This window comes from Phyllostomus discolor, chromosome 3 (genome assembly GCF_004126475.2).
Source record: "Phyllostomus discolor isolate MPI-MPIP mPhyDis1 chromosome 3, mPhyDis1.pri.v3, whole genome shotgun sequence".
Lineage (NCBI taxonomy): Eukaryota > Metazoa > Chordata > Mammalia > Chiroptera > Phyllostomidae > Phyllostomus > Phyllostomus discolor.
In genome coordinates this window covers 55,384,061-55,398,652 of record NC_040905.2, presented here as the reverse complement: position 1 = coordinate 55,398,652, position 14,592 = coordinate 55,384,061, and the positions used below count along the sequence as shown (strand labels likewise).

General features: G+C 37.6%; 1 pseudogene; it reads right to left on the bottom strand.

The window, feature by feature from the left end:
• Nucleotides 1-7,647: 7,647 nt before the first annotated feature.
• On the bottom strand, nt 7,648-8,353 carry LOC114493401 (annotated as a pseudogene).
• Nucleotides 8,354-14,592: the final 6,239 nt, after the last annotated feature.

Below are 14,592 nucleotides of genomic sequence, written 5' to 3'. Positions count from 1 at the left end.
TGAAACCCTCACCTCCCTACAGACTGTCCTTTTTACACCAGCTACCTTACTCAGTTATGTAAATTGCCTGTTCCTGGTGGGCATTGGAGTTTGGGGCTTCTGATTCATGGAAAGGAGGAAATAGGAAATAATTTAAGTATTTATTTTTGTATGACCTGTTATTGTAGAGTGGACAGTTCCATTTTTATTATGAATACATGCTATGAATGCATTTTTGGCTTTAAAGTTCTGCCACTTAAACAATCTAAATGCAAACAAGGTTTCCAACAACTCCTTGATGTGCTTTGTTAAGTAAGCAGCCAAAAATGGAGTGAAGAACCACTGGATATTCAGTTAGAGAGAGAGAATTCCTGTCAACCTTACTGAACGAGGGCAAAAAGGCAAATCTGGCAGGCGGTGGGCTTTCTACTCAGTGCTCTTGTGTATGACTGGCCACAAAGCGCCTGCGATCTGGTGCTGGCTACAGTGCATCTCCGTATTTGCACATGCATGGAAACACTTTTTGTTGAAGCTGCTTGACATTTAATGTGTATTGTTTACTTGTAATTTGAGAAACCACACACAGGCTGTTTAGGTTACACCTAATGACAGTTTTTATTCATTTTACAGTTTAATGTTTCATTTTATTTAGCCTTTGTTATGGTTTAACATCTCCTTTCATTTACTGGAATTATAGACAAGTTTGAAATGTGAGTTGCACACTTAAGACAAACACACATCATTACCTTTCCCCCTCCTGGTGTGCAGCCCTCTGTGAAATCTGCTTAGGGAGTGTAGCTGCTGAGGAATGGGTAATGGGGTGAGAGGGAAAGGGTGACTTTAGAATGCTCATGGATTTCATGGATACTTCTTTTAAAAATCTCCTCCTGGTGAGATGGTAGCCATGGGATAGAGGTACAAGGCGGACTACAAAGTACAGGGCAATAACAAAATTTTAGCAAGGGTATTTCAAAGATTATCATTCCCAGGGAGAGTTAGCACTTAGTTCCCTTTCCTCCCTAGTCCTTTGGCAGGAAAATTATACTGATTTGTGATTAGAAAGGAATCAACCATGGAAAATCTGAATGTACACTTTGCATCCTGTCCTAATTTCAAATCAACTAAAATTGGGAGGTAGAGGAACAAATATTACTTGTGATTGGTTATTAATTCATATGATAAATAATTTAGAATATACACTATCTTGGCTTACTTCTGCTTCTGTACCACAATAGGACTGCCAAAATAAGAAAGCTGGTAGCTTTTGTTTGCTTGCTTCCAAGAATGTTTAGGTTCTGGGTCCCATGCTAAAATCTATTAAGTTACATGATAAAAATGAATGTGAGCCAAGATGCCACACTCTTGATGTCCAAAAGAAGGTCATGATACCCAAACAGAAAATTAAAAATATACTTTAGAGACAACCTGATACCCAAGTAGAATCAAAGAAATATTGACATTGGTAGTTGAAAATTATAGCTGTTGAGTTGCAGACATTTGAGATAGAATAATGGTACATTTTTTTTTTAGTGCTGCTGTATATGGTAGCATAAATTTGGGGAAATAGCTAAGGCTTCCATAAGTACTTGTACAAGTAGTGGCTCAGAAGGCAGCATGGCTCTAGGACAGCTAATGTTATAGAAGAAATCGTAGGTCCAATAGGAATATTGTGAATTCAGAGAGAGCATAAGGCGGAGGCCCTATGATTACATAACCATCTTTGGTCCATGGGTGATGCCAGGGGATTTCATCAAAAGCAAATTAAAGCTACCATCTGGTTAAACATGAATATTCCAAGCTATTAGTTTTTTTGTCTATTGTATTGCTAATTTGGGTGAACCATGGGAGCAGATTTGCCACCTTTCCAATGTATTTAAACAGTTTGTTCTGTTTTTGGCTTTTGTTAGCTATTTTCCAAATCAGAGGGACTTTATTCCTAATTAATTTTCAAGCCACTTTGACTTGCCCTGATATTTGTCTTCATAATTTTTAATTTTATTTTTAATTACATTTACATTTAATATTATTCTGTATCAGTTTCAGGTATACAGCATTGTGGTCAGACAGCTGTACACTTTACAAAGTGTTTCCCCTTGAAACTTCCAGCCCCAACCAGCACAACATGTGGTTCTACAATATTATTGGCCATCCTCCCTAGGCTGTACTTTACAGCCTCATGACTATTCTGCAACTACCAATTTGTACCTCCTAATTTGTAAAGGAAATTTCAAATTATGGTAGATGAATATTTCCAAGTGTGAGTTTATATTCTTATGACTTTTACACAGGTATGGGTGATCTTACAACATTAAAAAATTATTTTGAATAAGGTCATTAAGACTCCTACCGCAGAGGAGGGAAATATGTGGTGAAACAGAAGCCTGTGAGGAATGGAGAAGGGCGGGTCAGAGAAATGTGTCTTTCGTGAGTCATGGAAGCTGTGGTCAGAGAGAGCCAGTGGGGGCTTCCGAAGAGCTCATGGATTTGTCCCCAAAGAAAGAATCCATGTTGAACATATGTCTGTCCAGAGAATAGGAAGCTAGAATACCACTTTACCACCCAACAGCCAAATAACACCCGTTTCATTCTCTTGATCTTTCTCCTCCCTTTACCTGTGACCCACATGAGAGAGATAGTGACAACTAATCAGATGAAGAGTAAGTGAATGAATGGAGGTGGCTTGCCAATTATAGGCTGGAGATGAGGAGAAGCCTTTCTTTTGAATAAACATTGATGAATTGCTTAATATATTGAACTTTTGAGACTTTATATTTCTGAAGTGTGGCTATATTTTATAACTTAAAACGACTGTAAGATTTTTTAATTTTATTACCTGAGTGTGAGCAAAAAAATCATGGGGCTTCTGGAATTTTCACATAGTTCAAAGGGGGAAAATTTTCTCCCACTTAAATAATGTGTCCAGGGACTGTAGAAAACAGTCACATAAAATCATAATTCACATAAAATCACATTCAATCCTATCCTGTGTGTGTTTAACATATTGGTTAAAAAGTAATTAAAAGAAACCCTTCAAACTGGCTTAAAGAAAAGGAGTGTATTGGGTCATGTGACTGGACAGTCCAGAGGTTGGGCTGGCATCAGGTGAGGCATGACCATTCAGCCCTTCTGCTGACTCCCCTATGATGTTAAGATGTTTGCTCTAAAGTACCCAAAGCTACATACTTTGTTTCTTGTGTAGTTGAACAGAGAGTTTCTTTGTCCTTATTCAACAAAAGTCCTGAAATTCACCCTAGGTCAAACCCCCCATGAAACTATACCTGTGACCAGGGGTACATATGCTGATTGTGAGTGTATTAGATTACACATGCAGGGAAGGGTCAAATCCTCTAGAATCACACGGGTTCAGATGGAAATTGTTGCAATGCAATGGTTGCAAGGGAGAAAAGATTAATGAATTCCAGAAATACGACTAAAAATGCCTGTTAAAATCTTTATTCTCCATCACTACCATGAGTTAGATAATATTATTACCCCATTTTTCAGATGAGAAAAATTTCCCAAGGACAAATAAATTGTAATGATTTGAAGTTAAATCCAGGTCATTCTAACTTCACATCTCAGAGTCCTTCTATTTTCTTACACTGCCAAATTAAACAATGTATAAGGTTATCTGATCTAGATCAAGAAAGGATTTTAGGCTTTGCCTTCCATAAATTTCAGGTTGTATAGGGACCCAGTGGGAAGCTTACTTAAGCATCTCGAAATAATAAATAAGTAACTTTCTTTTCCAGGAACTGAGAATCCTATCAGTCACAGATAAGATGGGTTTTGCTTAACTCTTGGAAACTTTATAAAGGTTCTTTTATTCCTGTTTATAGAAAACGGAGAAGAAATATTTGTACTTTGAGATCAAAGCTTCTACTGATTCTTGAATTATCTAATTAACCCATGTGCCACATGTCATATTGCTGCTTTTTAAAAAATTTACTTTGTACTGCATGTGGCAAAATATAAAACTTAAGAAATATAAAAATAAAGGGGGTATTCTAACAGACAAATCGGAGAATTCAAGAGCTGTTAGCAATATGAATAGAAGCTATTCCCTGAAAAAAATATTGCTGCAGGAGATTTAGACTGGGACATTAAAACAAATCCTTGTGCTGGGCACTGGAGTTAAATAAGGGTGCATGATAACAAAGTTTTATTGTCTTGAATGTGTGGGAAATAGATATTCCAGGTCTATGGACTCACAAGCCATAATGCTGTAGGATTGGAACTTCATGAGTCTCCTTTGGGGAAAAGGTAACTGAGCAAATTATGCGCATGGTAGTTTGGCATATCTTGTAACCCACTTCTTATTTTAGAAAGGCTTAATGTTATTAATTTACCTAAATACCAGGGGAGAGAGATGCTCAGAGATTTTCTAATTGCCCAAATAGTTATATTCTAAAACTGGAAACCCCAGGTGCTCCCACCTCAATCCTGAGTGGCAGAAAAGGAGTTTTGCTACGGTTTTCTTCCCTTATCCAGCAGAGCTGAGAAGGCGGAGGTGCTTGGTCACTTTTTCCAGCCTGCTCATGCCTCACTTTTCAGAAATCATGTTGTAAAAGATTCAAACTGAGTGGCTGAACAATGACAGCAGGGGCTTCCTGAAAATCAGGATGGATTCGTTTACACTTAACAACCTCCTTCTCACAGCTAAGTTTCTGAACTGACACAAAAGGGAGGTGGGGAGCCGATAAAACAGGCTAGAATTCCAAGAGTTATTTTCATCAAATTCTTTCAAGAGGAACCTCATTTCTTACTTTCTTAAATCTTCTTCTCTTACCAATAAGAAAGGAAAGGAAATAAGAAACATGACTTTATTATTATGACATCTACATGTCTACTTTATAAATGTTATTGCAAATGTTGTTTACATAACTCTGGGAAACTGATGAAGTAATAGATTTTCAAATTCTGTGAAAAATAGAGATTTTGTTCTGCCTATGTAAGCAAGGTGCAATCATCCCCAAAATGTAGTCTTAGGACTCAAAATCTTTAGGGCCTTTAAAACTGTTATCCTTTGGAGACACAGACATATTTACTGAAATACATAACACAGGAAATAAAGTTCTTTGCCTTGCTTTATACCCTGGAGTGTAATAAATTTTGTAGGCTGCAAAATAAGCCAGTTTCCTTGTTTCTCAGAGGATTTAGTTCAGCATCAGAATCTCATTGAAATTTTAGTACTAGATATTTTGGCCTTTAGAATGACCATTTGCTTTGTAGAGTACATGATGTAAACTCCTCTGAAATGTTATTAATACCTTTTAACCATTTCCTATAATTATTTCAATAACTTAAAGGAAAATTCCTGTTTTAAAAGATCACCTTTCTGGTGAAGAAAAATTTATAGCCAATGTGTAACTCTGCAGGAAGTCAAGAGAGCAATCCCCAAGAGGAATGAGAGAGTCAAAGTTTCTCCAAACTAACACATAAAAGGATTTCTTGGGAACTAATCTCAGCAGTAAGAGAATACAGTATTAGTCATACTGGATTGGATGCACCAGCCCCACCATTCTTTCTCCTGAGGGGAAATGCCTAGTGTGCTAGAGGAAAAGAGGAAGGCCTCAGGATATATCTCAGGATGTATTCCACCAGTTGTTCCCTTAAAGGGAAAACATTATTTGAAAAAATTTTGGGTGGGAACATTGTGACAGAGGCAAATAGAAAAAAAATGTACTTTGTCATCAAGTCCCCATAACTGGTTAATATTTAGTTTTCATGGCTATGAATATTAGGGTAAGGAATGATCAAGACCTCAGTTGCTTTTAGATATAGAAATGATAACTTGAGAGATCTGCTGTACCACATTGTGCCTGTAGTTAACAATACTCTATTGTATACTTAAAATTTTAGAGGGTGGATCTCATGTTAAATGTTCTTACCACAATTTTTTTAAAAGAAGGAAATCAACAGTAATGGCAGCAAAAAAAGTAATGTTCTAGAAAGTGGAGCCTTCATTTGTTTTTGGAAGCAATGCTAAGATGAGCAAAATTGGGTACCGGGTTGGGTCAGATCCACTTTGATTCCATCTTTTCTCCAGTTCAGAGCTTTCACTTTGTCCACTGGGATTTCATGTTGGCCCTGAGAAGGGTCGCACAGAAGCCTCCAGTGGAGAGACTGGGTCCTATTCCTACCTTCACATGTATTTCAAATTGAAAGTTTAGTTTACAAAAAAGCACTACTTAATGTGATATGGAAATGAAAGTAGTTGCCTTCTAGATGTTTTCCAGTTTGCAAAATTCTGGGTACATTCATCAAAGAGGAACCTGCCTTATTTTGATTTCATGCCCAATCTCCCTGCTTTGTTGAAACCTGTGAGTAGTCTGCCTCATAGGAGAGCCAGCACGGGCCTTGTGCAGCAGCAGCTTTTGTTGCATTCTCCTTTGACCTTCGTCTAGAGCTCAAAGCCATTTTTTAAAAATCAGAGCTCACACATGCTTTGCAAAAATTTTTTGTCTCAAATACCATATGATCTCACCTTTAACAGGAACCTAAACAACAAAACAAAGAAACAAGCAAAATATAACCAAAGACACTGAAATAGGGGACAGACTGACAGTGACCAGAGGGGAGAGAAGAGGGAATTTCAGGGGAGAATGGGAAGGGTTTACAGGAACAAATTTAAAGGACACATGGACAAAAGCTAGGGGGAGGGTGGCCATGGGAGGGAAGTGGGGAGGGTTGGGTGGGTGGGCTGGAATGGGAGTAAAAGGGAGAAAACTGTACTTGAACAATGATTAAAATAAAATTAAAAAAAAAATTTGTCTCCATCTTTGTGGTTACTCAGTTTAGTTTCCAAAGCAAACATATTCCTCAACTTCATTTTAATTTTCCTGGTAGTTTCTGTTGTTATTTTCTACTGCACAAATTCATGCAAAACCTAGCAATGCACTATTCCTTTAATTAAATTGGCTCCACAAAAATGTTTGCCACAAATCACTACCTTCTTAATGCCACTAAATGGAGAAGATTTTATAAACTGCTTCAGTTTTAGTTGGATCAAACAACAAATCTGGGACTCATTGTTATCCTAAAACCTTGATTATGCAGACATTCTTTACTCTAAAGCCATTCTTTCTGCCCTAGTATTAAATACTCCCCCGTCTCCCCTTTCCCTTGCCCAAATGCATTAGGTGGAGCTAAACTTGTCCTCTACTGCCTAACCTCTATTCCTTGCTGTGATCTCACTGTGTCAGCTCTCACTTCATGTCACATGCACTCACTGTTCAAAATGATCTGGGATATTAGGAATCTGCTCTTAGAGATGTCTTCTATTAATTTGATTTGTTTAGGTCATTAATCCATATTTTCTTTACCATCAAATATGTGGGATTTTTAGAAAAGTTTGTTGTAAGCATATAATTTTTTCCTCTATTCACTTTATTCCTTCTGGTTTTATCTTTGGAAGGATGTCAATAATAAGTGAAAGGAAGAATTGGAAAAGCAACCAGTCCTCATCAAAGACAAGAAAGTCAGATGTTAATTCACAGTACAGAGGTTTAAAGATGACAGAGGTGCCTTGAATACTTAGCCTGAGTCACCAGGGAATGTGCCCTCTAGTAACCAGATGCCCTGAGAGAAGAGTCTGAGGTGTGATGCAAGAGGAAGACAGGGAAATGCTCTGAGGTCAAAATCCCTAGTTTGAGAATTTTTTTCTGTGAAAGAATTGCTTTATTAATACAAACTATTAATATATACACACAAACTATAAAGCACTAAGAAACTAATTCTCTACATCATAGCACACAGGTGACAATTCAACATCCAGAGTCGACAGGATGCTTGAGGGAGACTGCAATGGATTGGACTCCCACGGTGGAAGGGCATCTTCAGAGGTGAAAGGGGACTGAGATGTAACAGCCTTTTGAGTTTCCTCACCTCATTGAAGATCATGAGAGGCACTCTGTTCAAGGGGAGCTGGATGATCTGGTGTTCGTCAGGCAGGTGGAAACTCTCAAAGTCTAGAGGACTGAAGGGAAAGAACTTTCCTATTTATAGATAGGTGTCATGTGAGGCAGGAGCCCTTTAACAGTTTTTTCCCTTTAACAGTCTTTTCTGTCACCTTTTTAGCAGGGAAGTTTGTCTGTTTGTGTTTGAGAGGTCCATTACTCTTTACTGACTTTTCTGTAGTTCTGTTGACAGTCCCCAAAGCCTTTCTGGGAGCTTCAGATAAGGTTGGTGGAGCATTAGACATTTTGCAAACATAAGATCTCCCATCTAAAGCTTTGACTGAAGGCCAGAACCAGGTTTAGCCAGTCCTTAGGACTAACATGGGTGCCTGGTCCTCCATTTTCCTTATCCACAAAGATCATAGTAGCCATTCTGGATTGAGTTAGGATCAACAACCAAAATTGCCCATACCTCAGCTTCCAAGTTTGAGAATCTTGAAACCAAGAGAAATTACAGGAACCTTCCAGAATCCTATAAGACTTAAGTTTTCACAGATAAAAAAAACTTTCAAGAACTTCTCATAGAATTTCTTTTTCATGAATTAACTTTTTTCTACGATAATATAATTTATTTTAGGCCAAGAATCATTCAAAGATTCTTTTGGAGCAGGTTCAGAGATTCAGATATGCTAAGGAAATAATTTATAAACTCCATTCCCACATGTAACCACCCTCACTAATTCCTCCCTGGTGTCCTGGATTAAAGGACACAGGGCAATCAAAGGCTAGTTTTGCCATGGTGTTGCCAAGGATGTGAGCACTGAAGAAACAGAAATATAGGAGGAATTGATTGTCCCAATATCTGCATGGACACCACTAGAGATTTATTTCTCTGAGACATAAAGCCTTTTATTTAAAATGTGGAAACTTGGGGATGAAAGGTGTCTTAGAAATATGCCCAGTTCCTCCCTTTTATAAATGAATGAATTAAGGCATAGATTAGTCAATTTTCCCAAAGTCATAGTCATTGTGTTAACTATTTAGCTGGGACTAGAATGGTTTTTTTTACTTATTATTTTTATGACTGAAATCTAACTAAAGCAAATTTGCTGAAAGAATACTGAGTCTTTTAGCTCAAGTTCCCTCAAAAGCTGAGCCTGACATGAAGAATTCCTTAGCGTTTATCCGGGAATATGATGCCAGGGAACAGGGGTGTAGGGCAGAGGGAGAGAAACAAGGAAGGAAGAGAAACCAGTTCAAGGAAGAGTTTTTAAGTTGGCCACCCTAAAATGCATCAGGGGTTTAGGTGACTGGTGCTCAGCCTTTCTGAGACTTGGGACAAAAGGAGAAAGCCTTTATTCATTGGCTTCCATTGGTCAATGGTGACTCCATGGGCATGAAGTCCCTTGGATTTCCATATGGTGCATGCAGGAATGTGGGACAGATTCCCACACTGGAGCATCAAGGGTAATCCCCAGGTAGGAAATGAGAAATACAGAGGTTGCGCCTTCCATGAGATGCCATCTAAATCTGCTTTTAAGAAGCTAATGGAAGCCAGCATTGAACCAGTGGCCACAGCCTGGCTGGACAAAGAATTTGGGTCAGGGGATTCTGAAGGGCAGCATAGGAGATGTTTCCAGTTCTCCAAAGAAAACCTGAAAATAGCCATGGGAAAGTCAGGAAAACTGTTTGGCCTCTCTCCCTCACACCCTCCTAAGGAGTCTTATGGAATCAGTGTCTCTAATGTTTCCCAAACTCTTTACATCTCTAGTCTTTATGTATCAGTGTCATCTTTCTCCTGTTTGATGTAAATATGGTAACTAATGCTTCCTAAATTTAATATAGTCTATCTTTAGCCCAGGAGAGAAAGTACTCTGCCTTTCTCTGTCCCAAGTTTTAAAATATCAAAGGTAGGATATTGGCTTAGCTAAAAACAAATGCCAACTTCTGGATCAAACAGCATGGTCATAAAGGACATGGGAAATGTGAGAAGAGTGCAGGGAAGGCAGTTGCCATAAAGAAATGTGGACCTTGATATGCGGCAAAACAGTAGGACTCCACAAAATCAGATCGGCATTTTTCATTTCAGGTGTTTTCAATTAAAGTGAGACTGTGCTTGAAAAAATAACAACAAATTCATACTTCAGTTGGCATTCTTCAAACTTGGATGACTTCTGAGACAATGAAAATGGGACTCAGGATAGATCCTTAGTGAGGGAGAAAGAGATGACATCACAATGGGAGGTAATGACCTTTTTTTTTTCCTGTTTTACAATTAATCCTAGGCGAGTCCTTGATTCAGTCCTCTTAAAAACTATGAAGGTGTAAGCAATACAATGCAATGTTAAGCATGAGAAAAATTTTAAACCTTTGTTAATACTTTTATAAAAAAATCACTAGAGATTTTTTTCTATCTTCCAATGTAATTTTTTACTTATTGAGGTTATTTTCTTCTTAAGCGAATCTCACCTGGAAGTGACAAGAGGGAATTAAGTCTTCAAATATGACACGAATGTTGGTTTACATTCTCTCATCAGAAAGTGAAAAGTCAAATGGTGATTTTAGCACTTGATGCATCTAGAATACTTACTAGCCCCAAATCACTGCTAATATCTTTTGAATACTTACTATGTGTCAGGCCACATGCTTCATGCTTTGCATGTGTTTATTTACCCAGTCCTCAGAACTACTCTGTGAGATAGACTCCAGTCCCCTCCAGTTTCTGCAGGGGGAGAAATGGGAGCACAGAGAAGTGATGTGCTCTACACTTAACAACTAGTAAAGGAAGGACCTGAGATCCCAACCTAGGTCGTCTGGTTCCACAGCCTGTCTCCTTAACCCCTTTACCATATTGCCTTTCTAATGAATCAGGAAATTAAGAGACTGCTTTGAACCACTACATTAAAAGGGAAAAATAGGGGTTTTTATTATTTTTTATTTTTTTAAAATAATTTATTTATTTATTTATTTTTAAAGAGGGGAGGAAGGGAGAAAGAGAGAGAGAGAGAGAGAGAGAGAAACATCAATGTGCGGTTGCTGGGGGCTGTGGCCTGCAACCCAGGCATGTGCCCTGACTGGGAATCAAACCTGCGATGCTTTGGTTCTCAGACCACGCTTAGTCCACGGAGCTACGCCAGTCAGGGCAAAAAATAGGGGTTTTCAGTTAAATACTTATTTTTGTTTTGTCGGGTTACTCTGACTTCTGCCTCTACAGTGATATTTATATAAAATTGGCATCTGTTAGGAATGTCGCATTGGTACATGCCCTTTCCAGAGTCTGAGATATATTGTGGTAATGTCATTCCCTATATTTTTCATGGAGATCAATACCATAAAATAAACATTTTACAAAGTAAATCAAATAAATAAACAATAGTATACTTGGTAATTAAGAACCAGCAAAGCGATTGAAAAAAAGAGCCTTAAAATATTTTCCACTTGAACATAAGTACAAATAAGAACCTTATCTATGCTAATACTCATAAAATACTCCCTGCAGCTTGTAAGATATTAGATATCAGTTCTCTGAACTCACATTTTTTTATCATTAAATTCAAGTGCTGCATACTAAATTAAGAACCACAATTTAAGAGGTTCCTGAGGGGAATAGTATAAACCTAAACACTGGTCCCATCAGAAAAAAACCTATTGTGGGGCCTCATATGTGTGTGTGTATGTGTTTTGTGGAAAAAAATTGTTCCCCTTTGCTTTTTTCTTCATATTTTTAAAAATTTATTTTTTAATTTCAGTTGACATACAACATTATATTAGTTCCAGGTGTACATTGTACTAATTAGACATTTATACAGCTTATGAAATGATCACCTCTCTAGGCCTAGTAACCATCTGACAAAATACATAGTTATTACAATATTATTGACTGGATTCCTGTGCTATACTTTTACAACTGGTAATTTGTACAACTGCTAATTTGTACTATTTTTATAACTGGCAATTTATACTTCTTGATCCCTTTCACCTTTCCGCCCATCCCCCAAAGCCCCCTCTCATCCTGCAGGCTTTTTTTTGAGTTTTCCTTTCCAACCCCTCTTCTTGGAAACACTGGGCTGTAGGAGAACAGTATTAGCATATATCATCATTAGTCCACTCTTACTGAGCCAACTGCCCATGCAGCAGCTGTACTAGAAGCTGGGGCTGCATCAGATTATATACAATGGTGCCTGATTTATAAGCTAAATGTGGAGACAGAACCTGCATTCAAAAAGATAAACAACTATAATGATAATTACACGCCGAATTCCAAGTGAATGATGCTGACAATAAAACCTATGAAAAGTTGTAGAAGGACCGATTGCTAAGAACTAGGTTATGGTGGTAGAAACGGAAAGGTTGGGATCTAGAACCCTAAATGTTAGTGTCTTCCTAACTGTTTCCCCAGATGAATGTTGTCTACATTTTAAACACTCTTTTGACTTCAATGTTTTCTGGCAGATTTTGAGGTCAAAAATGTTCAATTATCATGGTTTTGTGCCAAATTTGACATTATCACAGTTGAAATGAAAGCAATTAATTTTAAAAGATTTTATTTTTGGTAGTGAAGTGGGAGCAACTTATTACAGGTTGTTCTTTGCAACATAGCACAAGAGGAGCAAAGAGAAAAAGCAGCAAGTGTCTAATGAAGCAAAAATATCCTTTATCTATGAGTGCGAGAAGATCTGAGTGGCAAATGCAGTCCACTCTTAATAGTTGGGATAAGAGATTGAGAATTAATAGCTAAATGGGGAAATGTTGCTTTCCTCTAGAAACTGAGTGGTGAAACAGTGCTGAATACTGATAATAATCAGAATGTATTGGGCCCATCATGTGTTGTCCACTGAGCCTACAACTTATGTCACTATGAATATCACTTCTTTCCCAACTTCAGTAGGTGTGTGGGAAGGGGGCTAGAATGAGGAATGATTGGCAAACAGCTGCCCAGATGCAATGAAGAAATTTGTTTCTTTATAATTGTAAAAAATACATAAAAATAAAATTCTGAATATGCCTAGTAAACACTATTATCATTTCATCTTAGAAAACTGCACATATTCACTAGGGTAAATGCTGTATTCCTATAAGAAAGATCTAATAATCTTAAATAAATAATTTATTTATCTCTAATTAAACAGACCAGATTAGAACAGTGGGTAGCTAGCTACTTTTGTTAACTTAGATTCCTTTCATCCTGTGGCTCCATCATTTACAAAGTTAGTTTAGGTTGCTGGCTCAAAAAATAGTTTAGCTTGTAGAAATAAGAGCCAAAGTCCTGGAAAAGCAGCTTGTCTTCAAACTGGAGACAATTCAGAATTTTAGACATCATTTTTAACTACATTCCATTGACCATCCTACTAATGGCAATACCCATAGCCAAAGAAAGTGTAGTTCTTATCTGGGAACTTGCATAAGTGACTAGAATAGTACCTGATACAAGTAAATGATCTATAACTATTTGCACCACTATGTTCATTGTGGCATTATTTACAATAGCTGAGATTTGGAAGCAGTCTAGGTGTCCATTAGTAGATGAGTAGATAAAAGAGCTGTGGTGCATTTACACAACGACATACTACTCAGCTATAAAAAAGAGGGAAATTTTGCCCTTTGCTACAGCATGGATGGACCTAGAGAGCATTATGTTAAGTGAAATAAGCTTCTCAGAGAAAAACAAGTACCATATGATTTCAGTTATATGTGGAATCTAGTGAACAAAATGAACTAATAAGAAAGGTGGGGGCAGACTCATGGATACAGAGAACAAATGGATAGCTGTCCAAGGAGAGGGGGCTGGGGAGCTGGGTGAAAAGGGTCAAGGGATTAAGCAAAATAATAATATTGAGTACTGAAATTCCAATGACATTCTGATACTGGACTAAAACCTCATAGAAAGACAATAATATGGCCATTACCAGAGGAAAATGAGGATAGGGGAAGGAAGGAGAGGTTAAGGGGGCATAAATGGTGATGGAAGGAGAGATGACTTGGGGTGGTGAACACACAGTACAATGTACCCCTTAAACCTATATAATTTTATCAACCAATGTAACCCCAATAAATTCAATAAAAAATAGTATCTTAATAGTACGAAAACAAACAAAAGAAAATGAGCACACATTTCAAAATGCAGTAGTCATTTGGATTAATGAGCATCTTTTAAACATATAACATGATAAACTTAATTTTCCTTGCATATTTTAATAATGTAGTGATGTAGCTATTAGGTAAGAAACACTGGTCCAGGAAAAAGACTCAGAACCCAGAGGAGACACATTGAACAGCCCATGACCAAATAAGGAGAAAGCACAAGCTTGTTCCCACAGGAAGGAGAGTTGAGCACAGAGACTGATAGTTCAAGCTTGTGGTTAGTTCTTCTCTGGTCAAAACTATACAAAATTGAGTTAATAAAGGAATCTACAAACTTCAAAAATTCAACACAAGCAGCAACAATTTCACATAATTCTCTCCACTTGCAAATTTCATGAGGAGCACCTCTGTAGCCCACAATGGCTGATGAGTTCTGTTGGCGCTGATCTAGGCCTTGCTTGGTTAACAGTAAGTCAGCCCCAGATCAGCAAATGGTAGTCTGCCTTTTGGCCTCTCCCATCCCAGTTCCTTTCTGTTGAAGAGAAAGAGAAAAACAATAAATGCAGTTTAGAAAAGTTAAATGCCTCTGCCTTTCTTTTGTTTTTAACTCTTTTTAGAGCAAAACTAAGAAGAA